Source organism: Panthera uncia (assembly GCF_023721935.1).
Source record: "Panthera uncia isolate 11264 chromosome C1 unlocalized genomic scaffold, Puncia_PCG_1.0 HiC_scaffold_3, whole genome shotgun sequence".
Classification (NCBI taxonomy): domain Eukaryota; kingdom Metazoa; phylum Chordata; class Mammalia; order Carnivora; family Felidae; genus Panthera; species Panthera uncia.
Genome location: NW_026057584.1, coordinates 110,548,845 through 110,558,389, shown reverse-complemented (window position 1 = coordinate 110,558,389; position 9,545 = coordinate 110,548,845). Strand labels below are relative to the sequence as shown.

The following is a 9,545-nucleotide window of genomic DNA, read 5'->3' as shown; positions in this document are numbered from 1 at the left end:
TCAGGCTGGCACAACTTGACACAAAGAAGGATCCCCTGCCCATTACATCTCCCCATGAGGGAAAAAGTAGAAAGACCCCAACAGCTTTTACCACTGAAGGCCCTAGCAGCCTTTGCTGCCACCACAGACACCTGCAGCCTTTGTTGCTAAAAACCTTTGAAGTCTTTGCTGATGTTGACAATGACTTCAACAGATGGGGCTACCTGGAGTCTATGTTGTTGTTCTCCACTGAAGCTACCACCACTGCTGTCTTCACAAAGCTGGAGTCACAGCCTTGCATTCCTCTGCTCCCGCCCTTGGTGTCCCACCATTTTTTTCTGGAAATATTACCCCTGAAACTGTTGTCCTTGCATGCCCCCAGACATTGCACTGTTACACATTCCATTTAGACAGTGCCTTTGTGTCCACTCATAGATGAAGTTCTATATCCACTGAAGCCAGTTCATAACATTTGGAAGAAGTAACCTGTTCAAATGCACAGACACCAGTGCAAGGTGGTAAGGGATATGAAAAATTAAGGAGACATGATACTACCAATAAATGTCTGATAACTGATCCCAAAGAAATGGGTATCTATGAAATGTCTGACAAAGAGTCAAAATAACCATTTTAAAGAAATTCAGTGAGCTACAAAAGTACATAGACAATGCAACAAAATGAGGAAAACAATACATACATAAAGTAAGAAATTCAAGAAAAAGAAATCATAAAAAAGAAGCAAACAAAAATTTCTGGAGCTGAAGAATACAATGAATGAAATGAAAAATGCAGTAGAGAGCTTCAACATAAGATTTGATCAAGGAAAAGAATCAGTGGACCTAAAAACAAGTGATTTAGAAGTATCCAGTCAGTGGAGAAAAAAAAGAAAAGAAAATGAAAAAAGTAAAGAAATCCTATGAGTTTTATGGAGAACTATCAGAAAACCAATATATACATTATGGGAATCTCAGAAGGAGAAGAGAGAAAGAAATGGTCAGAAAGCTTATTTAAAGAAATAATGGTTGAAAACTACCTCAATTTTGGAAGCAATAAACATCCAGATTCATGGAACTCAAAGGGTCCCAGTAGGATCAAACAAAGAAGAATACAATGAGACACAGTATAATGAAATTGTCAAAAGTCAAGAATTAAGAGCATTTTGAGAGTGGCCGAAAAAAATTGATTCCTCACATAGGAGAGAGTACTGACAAGACAAAAAGTGGATATCTCAACAGAGACCTTCCAGGCCAGGAGAGAGTGAAAAAATATATTCAAAGTACTGAAAGAAAAAAAAATCTCTGCCAATCAAAAGTACTGTACTTAGCAGAACTATGCTTAAATTTCTTATTTAGAAATGAAAGAGAGATCATGGTCCAGACAAAAACTGAGAAAGTTCATCATCATAAAAGCTGTCCACAAGATATGCTTAGGGGAGTTCTTCAAATTGAAACAAAAACATGCTACAGAATCACTAAAGCATAAATCTCATTGGAAAGATAGGTATATAGGCAAATACAGAGTAACATAACAAAGTAATGGTGGTGAATAAATTAGTTTTAATCTTGACATTTTTGGGGAGGAACCAAGATGGCGGAACAGCATGGAAGCTTTTTGTGTGTCTTGCATCCATGAAATACAGCCAGACCAACACTAAACCATCCTACACACATAGAAAACTGATTGGAGGATTAACACAACAATCTTCACAACCTGTACCACAGAATTCAGCAGGTATGTAGTGAGGAGAGCTGAACTTGGGAAGCGAGAAGCCACAAAAGGTAGGGAAACACTTCTGCGGGAGAAGAGAGGACAGAGACTGGGGGGGGGGGATATGGGAAAAGCACCCCTCCCCAAAAGCAGTTGGAGAGAAAGTGGAAAATTGGAAACAGCCACAGGGACTAAACTAAAAAGGGAGAAAGGAGAAAGGAGAGGGTTTACATTCCATTAAGACTGTAAACAAGGGGAGTGCAAAGGCTGAAACTCTGCAGCTCCATACCTCGTGGTGCGCTGGTGGGAAGGGCAAATCCCCAGGAACAGAGTGGGCTCTGGGAAGTTCTCGGGCCACGTGGGGAAAAGTGTTTCCCCTGCTGGAAGGACATTTGGTAGAGACAGTTGAAACCATCTGGTCCCAGAAGACCCCAGAAGGTGGCCACATTCGCTGGTGCTGGGGCAAGGTCGTTAAGGGTGAAACCTGATGCCAGATGCGTGTTGTGATTTTCCATAATCCCTTAAACACTGCTGTTACACTGTCTCGTGAACATTTTCTGGGATGGGCTGGCAACTGGCTGCAGTCTCGGGGCACCAGCAGCAGCAGGGTCCAGCAGGTGTTCCTGGGTGCAGCCAACATTCGGCCATTGCTCATTCAGCCATTGCTTGGTTAGACCCTCCTGCAGAAGGGCAGAACAGGTCAAAGCTGCAGTCCTTCAGAAGTAAAGACTGGGGAAAATAGCCACATCTGAGATAAAATTCAGGAAAGAGGTACTGCCTGGTCACAGAAAATGAAAAAGCGGGGAGTAGACAAAAGCTGAAGACAGAAGACGGGTGCACAATTGCTGATCCAGGAGAACAGACTGGGTAGCTGTGTGGCACCATTTTCACCGCTCCTGTGCATGCACATACGCACCTTCGAGCTCCGCAAATATCCACCCCAGTAGGCTAGCAGCGCCATCTAGTGGAAAGCAGAGCTATTACACTGAGTCCCGCCCAACTGGGCCAACTTCGCTCTTCAAGAACAGAAGTCTCAACGCCAGCTTAATTTATGGACTATAAAGAGCTACATAGACTGACTTGTAGGGGAAAACAAAGCAATTTCAGTCTTACTTCAATCTGTTAGCAGGTTAATCTATTCAATTTTCTTTCTTTTTTTCTTTTCTTTTTTCTTTTTCTCTTTTACAATTCTTTTCTTTTTCTTGAATACAGAAAGAGAAAAATTCATTTTTATTTTCAATTTTTATTTTATTCTTTCTTTAATTTGTATTACTATATTTTTTTACTTTTGTGAAAACTTTTTCAAATTCTACTTTACTTCCATCATTTTATTTTAGTGTACTTCAGTGTATTCATTTTTTCAAATTTTCAAACAATTTCCCTTTTTTCTTTCTTTTTCTTTTTTTCTCTTTTTCATTTCTTTTCTCTTTCTTCAATGAAGAAAGAGAAAAACTTCATTTTTACTTTCAATTTCTATTAAAAATATTCTTATTTAATTTTCCTTACTGTATTTTTTGCTTTTATGTAAATTTTTTCAAATTCTATTTTACTTCAAACATTTTATTTTAGTCTACTACAGTGTATTCAATTTTTAAAATTTTCAAATGATTTCTTTTTCTTTTTTTATCTTTCCTCTTTTTTGTTTCTTTTCTTTTTTCTTAAATCCAGAAAATGAAAAAAATCATATTTATTTTTAATTTTTTTGAAAATATTTTTCTTTAATTTTTTCTATTATATCCTTTACTTTTGTGTATATTTTTTCAAGTTCTATCATACCCCCATTATCTCATTTTAGTCTACTTCAGTGTATCCATTATTTCAAATTTTCAAACTATTTCCTTTTTTAATTCCCCTCCCTTTTTCCCTCTAATCTGTCAAACCACTTTCAACACCCAGACCAAAACACACCTAGGATCTAGCATCACCTATGCGATTTGTGTGTGCGTGTGTGTGTGTGTTTAATTTTTAATTTTAATATTTCTTTAATTTTAAATTTTTTAAATTTCAACTTTTCTACCTCATTAATTCCTTTTCTCCCTTCAAAATGACAAAATGAAGGAATTTACCCTAAAAGAAAGAGCACGAAGAAACGACAGCCAGGGATTTAACCAACACAGATACAAGCAAGATGTCTAAACCAGAATTTAGAATCACGATAATAAGAATACTAGCTGGAGTCGAAAATAGGTTAGAATCCCTTTCTGCAGAGATAAAAGAAGTAAAACATAGTCAGAATGAAATTAAAATGTGATAGCTGAGCTGTAATCACGGATGGATGCAGCGGTGGCAAGGATGGACGAAGCAGAACAGAGAATCAGCCATATAGAGGACAAACTTATAGAGAATAACAAAGCAGAAAAAAAGAGGGAGATTAAGAATTAGAGAAATCAGTGACGCATTAAAAAGGAACAACATCAGAATCATAGGGGTCCCAGAGGAGGAAGAGAGAGAAATAAGGGTAGAAGGGTTATGTCAGCAAATCATAGCAAACAACTTTCCTAACCTGAGGAAAGACACAGACATCAAAATCCAGGAAGCACAGAAGACCCCCATTAGATTCAACAAAAACTGACCATCAACAAGGCATATCATTGTCAAATTCACAAGATACTCAGGCAAGGAGAGAATCATGAAAGCAGCAAGGGAAAAAAAAGTCCTTAACCTACAAGGGAAGACAGATCAGGTATGCAGCAGACCTATCCACAGAAACCTGGCAGGCCAGAAAGGAGTGGTGGGATATATTCAGTGTGTGGAATCAGAAAAATATGCAGCCAAGAATTCTTTATCCAGCATAAAGATAATCTGGCTGTTATTCAAAATAGAAGGAGAGATAAAAAGTTTCCCAGACAAACACGAATTAAAGGAGTTTGTGACCACTAAACCAGCCCTGCAAGAAATTTTAAGGGGGACTCTCTGAAGGAAGAAAAGATGAAATAAATAAATAAATATATATATATATATATATATATATACCAAAAGCAACAAAAGATTAGAAAGGACCAGAGCACACCACCAGAAACTCCAACTCTACAAGCATCATAATGGCAATAAATTCAAATCTTCAGTACTCACTCTAAAGGTCGATGGACTTAATGTTCCAATCAAAAGACATAGGGTAACAGAATGGATAAGAAAACAAGACCCTTCTATATGCTGTTTACAAGACACCCACTTTAGACCTAAAGACACCTACAGATCGAAAATAAGGGGATAGAGAACCATCTATCATGCTAAAGGTCAACAAAAGAAAGCCAGAGTAGCCATACTTATATCAGACAATCTAGACTTTAAAATAAAGACTGTATCAAGAGATGAAGAAGGGGATTATATCATAATCAAGGGGTCTATCCACCAAGAATACCTAACAATTGTAAACATTTATGGACCAAATGTGGAGCACCCAAATATATAAATCAATTAATCACAAACATAAAGAAACTCATTGATAGTAATACCATAATACTAGGAGACTTCAACACCCCATGGACAGATCATCTAATCAAAAAATCAACAAGGAAACAATGGCTTTGTCCTTTAGGTTTGGCTTGTCCAAACACATTGGACCAGATGGACTTAACAGATATATTTGGAACATTTCATCCTAAAGCAGCAGAATATACATTCTTTTCCAGTACACATGGAACATTCTCCAGAATAGACCAGATACTGGGACACAAATAAGCCCTAACAAAGTACAAAAAGACCGAGATTATACTGTGCATATTTTCAGACCACAATGCTATGAAACTTGAAATCAACCACAATAAAAATTTGGAAAGGTAACAAATACTTGGAGACTGAAGAACATCCTACTAAAGAATGAATGGGCTAACCAAGAAGTTAAAGAAGAAATTAAAAAGTATATGGAAGTCAATGAAAATGATAGCACCACAACCCAAGACCTCTGGGACACTGCAAAGACGGTCATAAGAGGAAAGTATATAGCAACCCAGGCCTTCCTAAAGAAGGAAGAAAGATCTCAGATACACAAGCTATTCTTACGCCTTAAAGAGCTGGAAAAAGAACAGCAAATGAAAGCCAAAACCAGCAGAAGACAGGAAATAATAAAGATTAGGGCAGAAATTAATGCTATTGAAACCAAAAGAAAAAGGAAAACAGTAGAACAGATCAATGAAACCAGAAGCTGTTTCCTTGAAAGAATTAACAAATTGATAAACCACTAGCCAGTTTGATATAAAAGAAACAGGTAAGGTACCAGAAAAATAAAATCAAGAATGAAAGAAGAGATATCACAACCAACACAGCAGAAATAAAAACACTAATAAGAGAATATTATGAGCAATTATATGCCAATAAAATGGGCAATCTGGAAGAAATGGATAAATTCCTAGAAACATATACACTACCAAAACTGAAACAGGAAGAAATAGAACATTTGAACAGACCCATAACCAGTAAGGAAATTGAATTAGTAATCAAAAATCTGTCAAAAAACAAGAATCCAGGGCCAGATGGCTTTCCAGGGGAATCCTACCAAACATTTAAGGAAGATGTAACACCTATTCTCTTGAAACTGTTCCAAAAATTAGAAATGGAAAGGAAACTTCCAAACTCTTTCTATGAAGCCAGCATTACCTTGTTTCCAAAACCAGAGAAAGACCCCACTAAAAAGGAGAACTATAGACCAATTTCCCTGATGAATATGGATGCAAAACCTCAACAAGATATTAGCCAACCAGATCCAACAATACATTAAAAAAATTATTCACCATGACCAAGTGGGATTTATACCTGGGATGCAGGCCTCGTTCAATATCTGCAAAACAAGTAGCATGATTCATCACATCAACAGAAGAAAGGACAAGAACTATATGATCTTCTCAATAGATGCAGAGAAAGCATTTGACAAAATACAGCATCCTTTCTTGATAAAAACCCTCAAGAAAGTAGGGATAGAAGGAGCATACCTTGAGATCGTAAAAGCCATATATGAACCACCCAACACTAATATCATCCTCAATGGGGAAAAACTGAGAACTTTCCCCCTAAGGTCAGGAACAAGACAGGGATGCCCACTCTTGCCACTGTTATTGAAAATAGTATTGGAAGTCTTAACCTCTGCAATTAGAAAACACAAAGAAATAAAAGGCATCCAAATCAGCCAGGAGGAGGTCAAACTTTCACTCTTCACAGATGACATGATACTGTATATGGAAAACCCAAAAGATTCCATGAAAAAACTGCTAACATTGATTCATGAATTCAGCAAAGTTGCAGGATATAAAATCAGTGCACAGAAATCGGTTGTATTCCTATTTGCCAACAATGAAGCAACAGAACAAGAAATCAAGGAATCTATCCTATTTACAGTTGCACAAAAAACCCATAAAATACCTAGGAATAAATCTAACCAAAGAGGTGAAAAATCTATACACTGAAAACTATAGAAAGCCTATGAAAGAAATTGAAGAAGACACAAAAAAAATGGAAAAAGATTCCATGATCCTGGATAGGAAGAACAAATATTGTTAAAATGTTGATACTACCCAAAGAAATCTACATATTCAATGTGATCCCTACCAAAGTAACATCAACATTTTTCACAGAGCTAGAACAAATAATCCTAAAATTTGTATGGAACTAGAAAAGGCCCCGAAGAGCCAAAGCAATCTTGAAAAATACAACCAAAGTAGGAGGCATCACAATCCCAGACGCTAAGCTATACTACAAAGCTGTCATCATCAAGAAAGTATGGTACTGGCAGAAGAACAGACACTCAGATCAATGGAACAGAATTGAGGACCCAGAAATGGACCCACAAACATATGGTCAACTAATCTTTGACAAAGCAGGAAAGAATATCCAATGGCATAAAGACAGTCTCTTCAGCAAGTGGTGCTGGGAAAACTGGACAGCGACATGCAGAAAAATGAACCTGGACCACTTTCTTACACCATACACAAAAATAAACTCAAAATTGATGAAAGACCTAAACATAAGATAGGAAACCATCAAAATACTCAAGGAGAAAGCAGGCAAAAACCTCTTTGACCTTGGCTGTGGCAACTTCTTACTCAACACGTCTCTGGGGGCAAGGGAAAGAAAAGCAAAAATGAACGACTGGGACCTCATCAAAATAAAAAGCTTCTGCACAGCGAAGGAAACAATCAGCAAAACTAAAAGGCAACCAACAGAATGGGAGAAGATATTTTCAAATGTCATATCAGATAAAGGGTTAGTATCCAAAATCTCTAAAGAACTTATCAAACTCAACACCCCCAAAAAAATAATCTAGTGAAGAAATGGGCAAAAGACATGAATAGACACTTCTCCAAGGAAGACATGTGTTGGTTGGTTGGCCAACCAACACATGAAAAAATGCTCAACTTCACTCATCATCAGGGAAATACAAATCAAAACCACAATGAGATATCACCTTAAACTTGTCAGAATGGCTAACATTAACAACTCAAGCAACAACAGATGTTGGTGAGGGTGTGGAGAAAGAGGGTCTCTTTTGCGTTTTTGGTGGCAGTGCAAGCTGGTGCAGCCACTCTGGAAAACAGTATGGAGATTCCTCAAAAAACTAAAAATAGGTGCTCACTTCGGCAGCACATATACTAAAATTGGAATGATACAGAGAAGATTAGCATGGCCCCTGTGCAAGGATGACATGCAAATTCGTGAAGCCTTCCATATTTTTGAAGAAAAAAAAAAGAGGTTAGAGAGGGATTATAGCCAAAGCATAAGAGACTCTTAAACCTGAGAACAAACTGAAGGTTGATGGGGGGTGGGAGGGAGGGGAGGGTGGGTGATGGGTATCGAGGAGGGCACCTGTTGGGATGAGCACTGGGTGTTGTATGGAAACCAATCTGACCATAAATTTCATATATTAAAAAAAATAATAAAAAAATAAAAATAAAAAAAGATATGGTAAAGTATATAGATGAACAGCCAGATGTAGAGATGCATAGGGGAAAGTTTGGGAGGATTTGAGTGCAGAAGCTTCTGTCCCCATGGAGTTGGTGCCACCCTCCTTGTGTGGATGTGTTCACCAGCCTGGAAGCTCCTCAAACTCTTTATTGTTGGAAGTTTTATGGAGGCCTCATCACATAGGTGTGATTGATCATAAACTCCATTTTTAACCCTTATCCCTACTCAAGAGAATGGGAGATGGAACTGAAAATTTCAAGCTTCTAATCTTGGCTTGGTGTTTCTGGAAGACACATACATGCACATACTACACATGATGGAATATTATTTAGCCATAAAAAGAAGGAAATCTGTTCATTTGCAACAACATGGATGGACATTGAGGGCATTATGCTAAGTGAAATAAGTCAGAAAAAGACAAAAAGAGGTTAGAGTGGGAGAGAGCCAAAGCATAAGAGACTCTTAAAAACTGAGGACAAACAGGGTTGACGGGGGGGTGGGAGGGAGGGGAGGGTGGGTGATGGGTATTGAGGAGGGCACCTTTTGGGATGAGCACTGGGTGTTGTATGGAAACCAACTTGACAATAAATTTCACATTAAAAAGAAAAAAAAATAAACTAAGCTGAGGGAGTCGGTGTATTATGTTAACACAAAAAATAAAAAAGAATAAACACTAAAAAAAACAACTAAAAATAGAACTACCCTACAACCCAGCAATTGTGCTACTAGGCATTTATCCACGGGTTACAGGTGTGCTGTTTTAAAGGGACACATGCACCCTCATGTTTATAGCAGCATTATCAACAATAGCCAAAGTATAGAAGGAGCCAAATGTCCATCGATGGATGAATGGATAAAGAAAATGTGGTATATACATACAATGGAGTATTCCTTGGCAATCAAAAAGAATGAAATCTTGCCAATTTTGGATGGAATTGGAGGGTATTATGCTAAGTGAAATTAGT

General features: G+C 37.6%; 1 non-coding gene across 1 annotated transcript; it reads left to right on the top strand.

Annotated features, from left to right (window-relative positions):
- Positions 1–8,243: 8,243 nt before the first annotated feature.
- Positions 8,244–8,350, top strand: LOC125912051 (U6 spliceosomal RNA). The gene has a single exon (XR_007454602.1). It is a non-coding gene; the product is annotated as a U6 spliceosomal RNA (small nuclear RNA).
- Positions 8,351–9,545: the final 1,195 nt, after the last annotated feature.